A 13,248-nucleotide genomic window follows, 5' to 3' on the forward strand; every position below is an offset into this window, starting at 1 on the left:
AAAGATATTCCAGGAGCTGAGCAACATTTGAAATCCCCAGTGTATCGTCTTTTGATAAATCCCAGAACTGTTACTCAGAAGAAATTGGTGACTCCTAAGACAGTGATTCGATTTTGTCTTGAACGAGGGGTCTTCCTCATCAATCATAGAGTTTAAGCTTTCTCGACGACCTTTGGAGAAATTTGCCGGCTGGGCGAGGCATATGTTGGGTTTTCCTCATGTGAGGACTATGCTCGACCAGGCGCAGGTGACGAGAGCTATTCAAGCTTCTGGAGAGTTGTTCATTTATCATGACGCAAGTGGTATTGTGGCTCTGTTTGCTCGCTGGTGCATTCCCACTCACACATATGTAGATGGGGAGAGTTTACCATTACCTTGGAAGACGTGGCGGCTCTGATGCATCTCCCGATCACGGGCGATCTTCCGGGGATCTTTCAGGAGGAGACCGCTGTTTCTCATGTCTTGACAGCTGCAATGGAAAAGCGAATAAGGCTGGTAGTAAAGGAGTTATGCTTCCTGGTTGACAACTGGTGGCCCAAAGACGAGGTTTCTGATAAACCCATCGACGGTATGTTACCCATTGCTGCTTTCTTATGTTTATGGTTGTCCAGAGACGTTTTTGAAGACAGTGGAAACTTGTTGAAGCCTTTTGTGATTCCCTTTGCTATTAAGATGGCTCAAGGTGAGCAACTTCCGATAGGTAGTTTATTCTTAGGCTCCTTGTATTACAACCTGGACTCCTTGATTATAGACTCCAGTGTGTCGAACGGCTCTATGAAGATTGAGTGTTATGCCAACACGATGTTTCTTCAAGCTTTGATGTGGGAGCATTTTAAGAATTATGCACCTACTCCACGTAATGTTCTGCAAGGACCGAATACTGATGCGCGCCATACTTTCCCTGAGAAAGATAATGCTAGGATCATGCGTTGGTCCACAAGCAGCCTCGTTCTAAAATACGCTTATTGATGTGTTAGATGAAGAATCTGAGTTCAATTTTCGCCCGTGGGTGTCAGTCCCTGATTATGTTTCTCAGCCGATGACTTTCAATACTGGAGAAGCACGAGTTTGACGTCTGGTGCGCATCTGAGTGATGGCGAAAGATCTTTCATGTTGAGTTGCACCCTGGTCATTTGCTATCAGTCACGTTTGGAGAGCTTTCAGTGGAGGAGTATAATATTGATAGAGCAGCTCGACAAATGGGTATGGATCAGTGTGTTCCAACCATACGGAGAAGGAAGCCATCAGTTGAGCAACTCAGGACTCATTTGGATCATACTCACGTGGAGGGAGTAGCTACTGGTTTCCTGGTTCTGATAGATTCGCCTATGTAACCCCAGGTTATGTAGAATTCTGGGATCAGCAACTTGGGCGTTTGCGTGGCTTTGTAAGATTTCCCAGACCTCCATTCAAGGATCTTCCTTCGGCTGAGATGATTTCCAGTCGACCAAGATTGAAGTATCTTTCTGGTGATAAACGAAAGTCGTCTCCAGGATGCTCTCAGGTATGTTTCTTCATATAATCTTCACGAAATTATAAGAACTGTATTCTGATTATATTACTGGATTTCACCACAGGACGGTCGTAATATACGACCTCGAATCGGTGTAGATTTCTCAGAGACTGAGGCGGTTATTCATGGCGGAGAAGGCAGGCATAAAGGTTATAAGCTGTTACCCAATACCGTAAAGTCCCCATTTGGTGCTTTGGTGAGTTCCCAATATTTCTCACCGTGACTTTCATTGCTATTAGCATTAGAATCATGAAGCCAACGTTTAATTTTGTTGCAGAATTTTACTCCTCAAGTCTTGAAGGTCTTCAATTTTCTGCTACTGAACAAGCAATCGCTGATTTGAGTGACGAAGAAACTGTAAGTATTTCTTCACATGTTCAAATGGGTGCTTCATAGATGAAAATATTGATTGTAAAGGACGTGTACAGGAGGATGTCGTCATGGAGATGGAGAATTCTGGAACTCAATCATCCTCTGGGAATGGGAATGGAGGTAATTCCCAAGATTCGGAGCCGGATGGAAGTGATGTTCCTCTTGTCGTTGATGTGGACAATTCCAACCCCTTGGACACTTTGGAGACTCCTCAAGTAAGTATATATCCTGTATTCTTCATAGAAGTATAAAAGTGCTGACTTGTGAATGAATGAATGAGAACCCATGTGAATATATGAAAACTTAGTCGAATTTCGTCGTCAGAAAATTCAGAACCCAGCTTTTTAGTAGAAACGCTGTAGAATCTTCGTCCGGAGTCGGATTTTGATGATCTGCATGTGCAAATTCAAGCCCGGAAAATTTCCAAGCTTTACAAGAAGCTTTTTAAGTTTTGAGCACGTTCAGAGCCTGAAAAAGGCGAAATAGTAAACTTCCAGGAGACTTCCAGAACTTTTTCAGATTGCGCATCACTTGATATTTTGGCCACATCTACTCGCTCGTTCATCGGATTGTCATGAAATTTTGACATGTCATAGAGGACATCCATACGAAAGAAATGGCATATGACCCATCTCAGATTCCTTGTAGATTGCTCCCAGTTCGTCTCTTAGTACAGGGCAGAGTTCAGTTTCTTCAGACGGACTCATCGTAAAATGTGTTTTCATGACTTTCATGTTATTTGCTCGTGCCTTGAATGTAGTATGATGAACTTTGATGATATTGCCTTGCGGTATACTGTGTTTCATAATCTCCTTTGGCTTCGTGACTCTAACCTCATGTAATCTTCGTATTAGGTGCTAAATACCGAAGTTGAGGATACTGGAGCCAATGATGACAACTCTAACCCTTCCGAAGTTATTGATGAAGAGACAACCATCCCTGCACTTCGAGGCCATGAGAAGGTCGCTCTGATGTTATGGAAAACCAGATGGTTGTTGCCTCAGTGATAGAAGAAACCGAGATAGCAGCGGAGAATACCGAAGGAACTGTTGCTTTGGTCGTGGAAGCCTCCAGTGACTGAGAACCGTATAATAGTGTATGAATATCCAACTGCAGGGGTTGCTTTCGATCCTCCCTTTAACACTTCACTCCCGTATCATGAACTGGTCGGTGGATTCAGCGTTCCCATTGGATATGCACGCTTGTACGAGACGATATGGAAGAAGTTTGGCCACATGATCGTTGACAGGAACCCTGGGCGTGCTTATGCTTTAACCATGCAAGTAGGCGTTATCTTGCGTGTCGTGAGTGATATGCATACGAGACCCAGGAATACCGTGACTCCAGATATACTCTTTGATTGGGAGTTTAACTTGGAGAATTCAGAAAGACTTGGCCTCAACGTGAAATGGCTTCGTAAGCAAATAAACGTTATCAAGGATTCATGTGAGAAGAACATACCCTTTCCCAATGATGCTGTGAAGGAGAAGGAGGACAAGATTGCCAAGCTGACCGAGGAGTTGAACAAGGAGAGGGCGGCTTTGCAAATCTTGAAGGATGCTGATGAGCGAAAGCCTTTTCTTGCTGATCTCTTGAACTTCTGAGAGATGTGAGGTTTATACTTGGGTTTTGATATTTAGATGGTTTTGGATTGACTGATGGTTAAGGATTTTCTTGTAGATTTGATAGAGATTTTCTTTTACGAAATATGAACTGAATTTTGATAAATTGCTGAATTCAAATACTGATTGCAAGTATTGCAAATGTTTTGGAGGAATTGAAATACAAATGAAAGAAAATCCTAAATGTTAAATCCAACGCCATGAATGCTTCAACGCCCAATACCTTAAATGTCCAATAATTTCAGATAAACGCCTTGAGCCAATTTTCGTGAATTACTGGTAGGGTTCTGCCATCTGTGTTGATCAATTTGTAGTATCCTCCGGCCACGGACTCAGCGACCATGAATGGTCCTTCCCAATTGGAGTTCCTTGTAGAATGAAGACCGCGCTGAACTGCTTTGAGAACCAGGTCCCCTTCATGAAACTTGTTAGGCTTGGTCGATCGTGCCTTGAATATCTTCCGCTGATTCGGAATTCCCTGTTTGATGGAATTCCACGATTGTGGCCATATGGACACTCGCGCGGAAGAGAGTATCCAGCATAGTGTTGATCATGCTTAGCCAAGTCTTCAGCAATAAACCTCTCGATGGAGTGACCGATTTGAAGAAGTTCTGAACCCAACCATTGAGTGTAATATTGCTGAGGTGAAGTTACCCACTCGTAGCTTTTGATGACTGCTAAATTGTTCATGGGGAGAAGTCCCTGGACCATAGTAGCGTATTTGAACATTGGTAATATTGGAGCAAGAGGAGGAATAAGACTTGCCTGAGCTCGAAACCTTCTGACAAAGGTGTGCGGATTTTCCAAGTTCCTGCGTAAGTCCCATCAGAGTTTTTACTTCTTCCAGATGCTCAAACGGTGGTGCGTCCTCTGCTTCGTCTTCCGACTCGGAATCCTTGTCGATGACAGGATGTGTTGAAGGCATCGTTATCCTTCCGGCATGAATCCAAGTTCTTCCAAGGACCATGTCGTATCCAGGGTCTTCCCGGATTATGAAAAACTTGGCCTCAGTGCAGATCAATCTTTCCGTAACTTTGAGAGTGATGAAGCCGTATGCGTCTCTGGAGATTCCTTCGTGGTCCCTAATTGCTATGGGAGCGTGGGTGGCTTCCTGTCGAGTAATACCGCAGCTCTGAGAGTTTTCAAAGGGATGATGTTGACAGCGGTACCAACATCGACGAACGCCCTTTGAACTCATTTCCTTTAATGTGCACTGTGGTGAGCAGTCCCCAGTCATACATTTCTTTGTCGGTGGCTGAAGGTTCGGTGGTGGTTTTTGGATCAGCAGACGTTTTCCGGACACGATGTGGTTCAGTGCAGCAAACATGTCTTTCCTTTGAGCTTTCGAAAGATACAACAACTCGCAGACATGTTCGATCAGAGATTGGACCGCTTCCTTGACAGGAGGTTCAGAGATGGTAAAAGTTCTGACTGGGAGGGGTTTTTGTGCACTCCCTCAGTCCCCAGGTTGAGCTCTCCTGATTCGACCTTTTCTTTGAATATGCGCTTCAAAATTTTGCAATCACTTGTGGGATGGCTGACGTATCTATGGAAGCGGCAATACCGAGGATTTTCCATGGCCTCTTCAGTTGGTTCCTTCTTGACATAAGGCAATTTGATTGCACCATCTTGAATCCAGGCATCGAGTAGTTCATTAACTTCTTCCATTGAACAGGGAAAATCAGGTGCTTCTGGATCTTCCGTATGCTGAGGAGGGATTTTCGAATTCTCCTTCTTGTGTGCCTTTGAAGGGGTGGAGGAAGTCTGCTTGTGTGTGGTTCTGCTTTTCGCTTACTCCCTTCCGCGAGCATTTGTTGAAGGTTGCAGGTTGTACTGCTTGTTGATCAAACGCCTGCTTCCTCGAGTGTCTTTTGAATCCTCAGTCTTTGTAGACTTTGCTCTTTCCAAAAGAGCGGGTGCAGTGGTTGCCGACCTCTTCGCAGCTTCGTGAAGCTCTGAGAAAGTCTGGAATCGAAGGTTTCTAGCAAGGCCCTGTAGACCGGGAGCATGCCATTGATGCACAAGTCCACCAGTTGTTGCTCCGTGACGTTTGGGTCATGACAATCCAGGGCTTGGACTCTGAACCTTTTCACATAATCATTGGGATTTTCACTGACCCTCTGAAACATCCTTCCAAGGTCGGAGAGGGTGACTTGTTCTGACACGAAGAAGTATTTCCTGTAGAATGCGTTAACCATTTCTCCCCAATTGTTGATAGTCCCTGGTGCGATGTTGTTATACCAGGTGTATGCTCTGCCTTTCAGAGATTTTGAGAATTCCTTGAGACGACGACATGATTATGTTCATGTTCTCCCAGGGATTCGAGAAAACGAGAGACATGTTCCCGAGCATTGCCAGTTCCATCATATAAGGTGAAGGTTGGAGAAACGTAACCTTTGGGGAGTGGAATCCTCTGCGTAGCGGCAGGATAAGGAGGTTGATGACGATGGACATGCGATGTTTGTTTGTCTTTTCCACGGTTCTCCAAATGCTCCAGATCCTCGCGAGTGATGAAATTCGATGATCCCTTCGCTGATGAGTTGTCTGCAGCAGTTTTGTGGACTTCGTCGTCTTCTACTGTATGGATTGGAATTACTTCAGGATCGTCGTCTGAGGATTTCTCTCTCTCCTTTCCCTTCTCTTGAGTCTTCTCTGACATCTTGTCAGTAAGAGTTTTGAGATAATTACACAGCTCCTTCTGTGTAGCAGCCATGTCAGTCTGATTCTTTGCAAGAGTCTCCTGCGCTTTGATAAGATCAGCAATGGTAGGTGGTGGATCTCCCCTAACTTCTTCAGGGTGTCGTCCGGACAGTGGATGACCTTCGGCGTGAGGAGGAGTAATGTCACCACCATCAGTGTTGGAGGTCGGAATTATCTCCGGGATATTCTGATTGTTGTTGTTGCTAGTGCTAGCACGGTTTGTGTTAGGATTCATAACTGAACCCGACCTGAGATAAACCATCTTGTGAAATTGTGAGATTACAACCGAGAGAATGATCTCCCACTGTGGTCGTCAATCTGTAGATGGGGAAAAACGATTTGCTGGTTTTGAAGGAATTGAGGAGACGACCGTACGGAGGAAACTCCTCAAACCGAACGAAATGTTAAACCTCACACAGATGCACCGCTGCAAAGGGGGTGCTTTAGATTCGATAAATCAATCTGTAGTACTCCGGCCTAAATCAAGACAATGACCGTTCCAGAGTAAATTCGGTCACAAGAGAGGATGGGTTGATCTGTAGGAGGGAAGATGAGAAATGCATGGAATCAATGGTAATCAAAGATCGTGGGTGTGTGAATTCTGAATATGATAAGCTCTGAATGATTGAAATTGCTCAATTGAAAGTAGTTTCTCAATTGATGAGTTGATGATCTCGTGTTGTCGATGAGACGTGAGATTGATGATATTGTTGATGTCGATGATTCAATCATGATTCAGAGACTTATTTATATTTTTGGAATTTTAGACACCATGATTCCATGAAGTGTGACAGTTGATGGAATCAAGGAGTGGGGAAGTGGAGATCGTGTTTGAAACCAGTTGCTCAACGTGTGGAGACTTGGTCGATTTTCCACCCACTACCTCGTGAATTCCTTCAACTGATTGCACGACTTTCTCACATTCCATCGTGTGTTTGAACACACGTGCCGTAGACCGCCAAACCAAAAACCTAAGTGATATCCCCCCAAGTGACACGATTGACGTCTCGTGGTTTATTAGTCAATTAATGACTTCGTGGTTTGATGGTACGATGAGTCCATGTAGTTGTTGAGTTGAACATGATGTTCTGAAACTCATGAATTGAACATGTCATGAGATAAAGGTATAGTTCTTACGATGAAGTGAGCAAGCATTGCTCATTCGAAGGACCGTTGAATATTGATTGTTGAAACAATATTCCTTGGTTTGAGCAAATATTCATCATCTGAGCAAGTGTTGCTCATGTGATGAATTGTTGAATATTTGATCGTCTGAGAATGTGTTGCTCATCTGATGGATTATTGGCAGTGTACCAAAAATATTAATTAGAATACTGGTCGTTGAACCGAGCATAATTAATAAAATTAATGACCATGAGGTCGTCGTAAAATTATTAAGGTTGGAATCTGGAATGATGATCCTTGGATTCAGAAACCCTAATTTGATCAATTGATGATCAATTCATGGTTCGTCGGAAGTTTAACCATGGGACTAAGGAGGGAGCGACTACATGGGACCATGGATCAACCATGTAGTGTCCATATGCTCACGTGAGAAAATACGAAGAACTCCTGAAGAGTTGACGATTTGTTGGTGAAAGAATGATCAAATGTTGGTTTAATCATTTATTCGAAAATGCTCGTCTGAGCCTTAGGTGAGAAAATCTAATTAATTATGACGAGGCGAGGGACCGACCATGGAGTCATGAAACCGTCCCTGGGTTGTCACGTGACCGCCCGATGATCACTTCATGAAAATCCAAAGTGTTTGGAAAAATTTTGGACCTAATACGAGCAATTGTGCAAATTAGGTCAAAACTGTGAAAATTGATGGGACCGGCTTCCGTGAGCCAAAAATCCAATCTTGGTCGGTCAAGATAGCATGATCATTTTCCCAAGGCGTCTGCGTCTCAGTCCTGAGAATTTTGATATTTTCTGGCGGGCAATTGAGCATCCATTCGAGAAAATATGCCAAAATTAGGGTTTCGACGAAACTGAGGAAAACACCATGAGATGATGAAAAATAATTATAAAATAAGGAATGAGGAGTCGTGGGACCGCCGTGGTCAAGGCATGGTTGGCCGGTCGTGACCACGGTCTCGTGGTGCCTTTTCCTTAATTTTATAATATTTTGATGATTTTATGAAAAATTCATGAATTTTGAGAAATTTGATGAATTTAGGGAGTTTCCATGAATTGAAGGAGTTTTCATGAGTTCAAGGAAGCAAAAAATATTAAAATAATAAAAACAAGGGCGTGTGGGACCGTAGAAGGCATGGCCGGACGAGTTGGGCCCGGTCCCACGAGTTTCCCTAATTTTTGTGTATTTTTCAGGTATTTTTGATGAATTGAGGGAATTTTTCCTAATTTGAAAGAAATACCATGAAATCAAGGAATTTGATGAATTCAAGGAAAACTAATAATAAAATAATAAAACAAAGGGGCGTGTGGGACCGGATAGGGCATGGTCGGCCGGCCAAGGCCCGGTCCCACAAGTTTTCATAATTTATTTTATTTTATTATTATTTGATGATTTGTGCAAAAATACCATGAAATCAATGAGTTTTTCATAAAATTAGAGAAATAATAATTATAACAAAATAATAAGGAACCGTGGGGTGTGGGGCCGGTTGGGACCAAGGCATGGCCGGTTGGCCAATGGTCACGCCCCACACTCCTTTCCTTAATTTTATACTATTTTTTATGGATTTATGGAAGTACCATGAAACCGAGGAGTTTCCTCGAGACGAAGGAGATTTGATAAAATGAGAGAATTTTCATCAAATCATGAAAAATAATAAAAATGCCTTAAAAATATAAAACTGGCGTGGGATTAACCACGACACGGTCGGTCGGTCGTGTGTCCATGCTCCCAGCACCCTGGTCAATATTTTTAATTATTTATTATTTTCTTCTCTATTTTGCATAGGTTCATCGTTTCGTTGTATTTTTGAAATACTCGTTCGTGCGGTGACTGTTAGTGTATCGTCGTTGAATATACCTTCAGCATTTGAATCGGGGCTTACTCAGAGGTAGCTCAGACACCCGGTTTTTGATTATTTATTACCAATTGTGGAATTCGGTGGAGAATAATTCACAAAACTGAGCAATAAGATGTTTATTATTAATTCATAAGATCAGCTGAGGATTCGACTATGAATCCAGAATAATAAAGTGAGCATTACCATTCCATGGGATCGTAGATTAGACCATAGAATCGGAGTAATTAAGATTTATCTATTACCATTTATGAGACCAGTTGTGGATTCGATTATGAAATCGGAGTAATGAGATAATATAGTTATTGTTATTCTATAAGATCAAGCTGTGGATTCTATCATAGAATCAGAACAATTGTTATTTCCATTCCAAAGGACCAATCGTGGATTCGACCATGGAATAGGAGCAATAATATATTATTCTGGGAATTCAGTAGTGAATGTCACGGCAGAATTAATCTTAATTAGGAATAATTAACTTTTTGGATCTATACTAGCAGAGCAAGCTGTCTAGGAGCATTAATTATCCCGATATGAGCTTGTTGGTAAGTCATATCCTTTATATATCAGGGTAAATTTGTCGTTTGTTCCTGAAGACGTTATCGCTCTATACTAGCAGAGCAAGCTGTCTAGGAGCCGTCCATCTCGTGATTCTATATAGAAATAATCAGTGAAAGTATTCAGTATTCATGAGATATGCCGTTGTCCAGTCGTGAGGCTACATATCTACATGTAATCTGAGAGAAAGTACTCTCCATTGAGAATTCGATGAGAGACCCGTGTCTCGATACTCACGTCTGATTGCTGAATCAGAGCTTCGTAAAATTATGAGTTTACGATTTTAGTCTTTGTCGAAAATCCACCATCTACAATCTTCACTGAGGCCAAGTTTTTCATAATCCGGGAAGACCCTGGGTACGACATAGTCCTTGGAAGAACTTGGATTCATGACGGAAGGATAACGATGCCTTCAACACATCTTTTCATCGACAAGGATTCCGAGTCGGAAGACGAAGAAGAGGACACACCACCGTTTGAGCATCTGGAAGAAATAAAAACTCTGATGGGGCTTACGCAAGAACTTGGAGAAAATCCGCACACTTTTTTCAGAAGGTTTCGAGCTCAGGAAAGTATTATTCCTCCTCTTGCTCCAATATTACCAATGTTCAAATACGCTACTATGGTCCAGGGACTTCTCCCCATGAACAATTTAGCAGTCATCAAAAGCTACGAGTGGGTAACTTCACCTCAGCAATTTTACACTCAATGGTTGGGTTCAGAACTTCTTCAAACCGGTCACTCCATCGAGAGTTTTATTGCTGAAGACTTGGCTAAGCATGATCAACACTATGCTGGATACTCTCTTCCGCGCGAGTGTTCATATGTGCCATTATCGTGGAATTCCATCAAACAAGGAATTCCGAATCAGCGGAAGATATTCAAGGCACGATCGACCAAGCCTAACAAGTTTCATCAAGGGGGCCTGGTTCTCAAAGCAGTTCAGCGCGGTCTTCATTCTACAAGAAACTCCAATTGGGAAGGACCATTCATGGTCGCTGAGTCCGTGGACAGAGGATACTACAAATTGATCAACACAGATGGCAGAACCCTACCAGTAATTCACGAAAATTGGCTCAAGGCGTTTATCTGAAATTATTGGACATTTAAGGTATTGGGCGTTCGAAGCACTCATGGCGTTGGGTTTTAACATTTAGGATTTTCTTTCATTTGTATTTCAATTCCTCCAAAACATTTGCAATACTTGCAATCAGTATTTGAATTCAGCAATTTATTAAAATTCAGTTCATATTTTGTAAAAGAAAATCTCTATCAAATCTACAAGAAAATCCTTAACCATCAGTCAATCCAAAACCATCTAAATATCAAAACCCAAGTATAAACCTCACATCTATCAGAAGTTCAGAAGTTCAAGAGATCAGCAAGAAAAGGCTTTGCTCATCAGCATCCTTCAAGATTTGCAAAGCCGCTCTCTCCTTGTTCAACTCCTCGGTCAGCTTGGAAATCTTGTCCTCCTTCTCTTTCACAGCATCATTGGGAAAGGGTATGTTCTTCTCACATGAATCCTTGATAACGTTTATTTGCTTACGAAGCCATTTCACGTTGAGGCCAAGTCTTTCTGAATTCTCCAAGTTAAACTCCCAATCAAAGAGTATATCTGGAGTCACGGTATTCCCGGGTCTCGTGTGCATATCACTCACGACACGCAAGATAATGCCTACTTGCATGGTTAAAACATAAGCACGCCCAGGGTTCCTGTCAACGATCATGTGGCCAAACTTCTTCCATATTATCTCGTACAAGCGTGCATATCCAATGGGAATGCCGAATCCACCGACCAGTTCATGATACGGGACTGAAGTGTTAAAAGGAGGATCGAAAGCAACCCCTGCAGTTGGATATTCATACACTATTATACGGTTCTCAGTCACTGGAGTGGCTTCCACGACCAAAGCAACAGTTCCTTCGGTATTCTCCGCTGCTATCTCGGTTTCTTCTATCACTGAGGAAACAACCATATGGTTTTCCATAACATCAGCAGCGACCTTATCATGGCCTTGAAGTGCATGGATGGCTGTCTCTTCATCAATAACTTCGGAAGGGTTAGAATTATCATCGTTGGCTCCAGTATCCTCAACTTCGGTATTTAGCACCTAATACGAAGATTACATGAGGTTAGAGTCACGAAGCCATAGGAGATTATGAAACACAGTATACCCGCGAGGAAATATCATCAAATTTCATCATACTACATTCAAGGAACGAGCAAATAACATGCAAGTCATGAAAACACATTTTACGATGAGTCCGTCTGAAGAAACTGAACCCTGCCCTGTACTAAGATACGAACTGGGAGAAATCTACAAGGAATCTGAGGATGTGTCATATTTAATTCTCTTCGTATGGATGTCCTCTATGACATGTCAAAATTTCATGGAAATCCGATGAACGAGCGAGTAGATGTATCCAAAATATCAAGTGATGCGCAATCTGAAAAAGTTCTGGAAGTCTCCTGGAAGTTTACTATTTCTCCCTTTTCAGGCTCTGAACGTGATCAAAACTTAAAAAGCTTCTTTGCTGAAGCTTGCAAATTTTCCGGGCTTGAATTTGCACATGCAGATCATCAAAATCCGATTCCGGACGAATATTCTATAGCGTTTCTACTAAAAAGCTGGGTTCTGAATTTTCTGACGACGAAATTCGACTAAGTTTTCATATATTCACATGGGTTCTCATTCATTCATTCATTCACAATTCAGCACTTTTATACTTCTATGAAGAATATACAGGATATATACTTACTTGAGGAGTCTCCAAGGTGTCCAAGGGGTTGGAATTGTCCACATCAACGACAAGAGGAATATCACTTCCATCCGGCTCTGAATCTTGGGAATTACCTCCATTCCCATTCCCAGAGGATGATTGAGTTCCAGAATTCTCCATCTCCATGACGACATCCTTCTGTATACGTCCTTTACAATCAATATTTTCATCTATGAAGCACTACATTTGAACATGTGAAGAAATACTTACAGTTTCTTCGTCACTCAAATCAGCGATTGCTTGTTCAGTAGCAGAAAATTGAAGACCTTCAAGACTTGATGGAGTAAAATTCTGCAACAAAATTAACAACATTGGCTTCATGATTCTAATGTTAATAGCAATGAAAGTCACGGTGAGAAATATTGGAAACTCACCAAAGAAAGAACTGGGGACTTCACGGTATTAGGTAACAGCTTATAAATTTTGTTCCTTCCTTCTCCGCCGTGAACAACTTCTCCAATATCTGAAAAATCTGCATGGATTCGAGGTCTTACGCTACGACCGTCCTGTAACATGATCAGAATACAGTTACCATAGCTTCATAAAAGACATGTGGAGAATCTTACTTGAGAACATCATGGAGATAATTTTCGTTTATCACCAGAAAGGTACTTCAGTCTTGGTCGACCAGAGATCATCTCAGCAGACGGAGGAATCTTCACTGGAGGCTGCTTAACTGTCACGAATTCATGCAACCTCT

This window comes from Papaver somniferum, chromosome 3 (assembly GCF_003573695.1).
Source record: "Papaver somniferum cultivar HN1 chromosome 3, ASM357369v1, whole genome shotgun sequence".
Classification (NCBI taxonomy): Eukaryota; Viridiplantae; Streptophyta; class Magnoliopsida; order Ranunculales; family Papaveraceae; genus Papaver; species Papaver somniferum.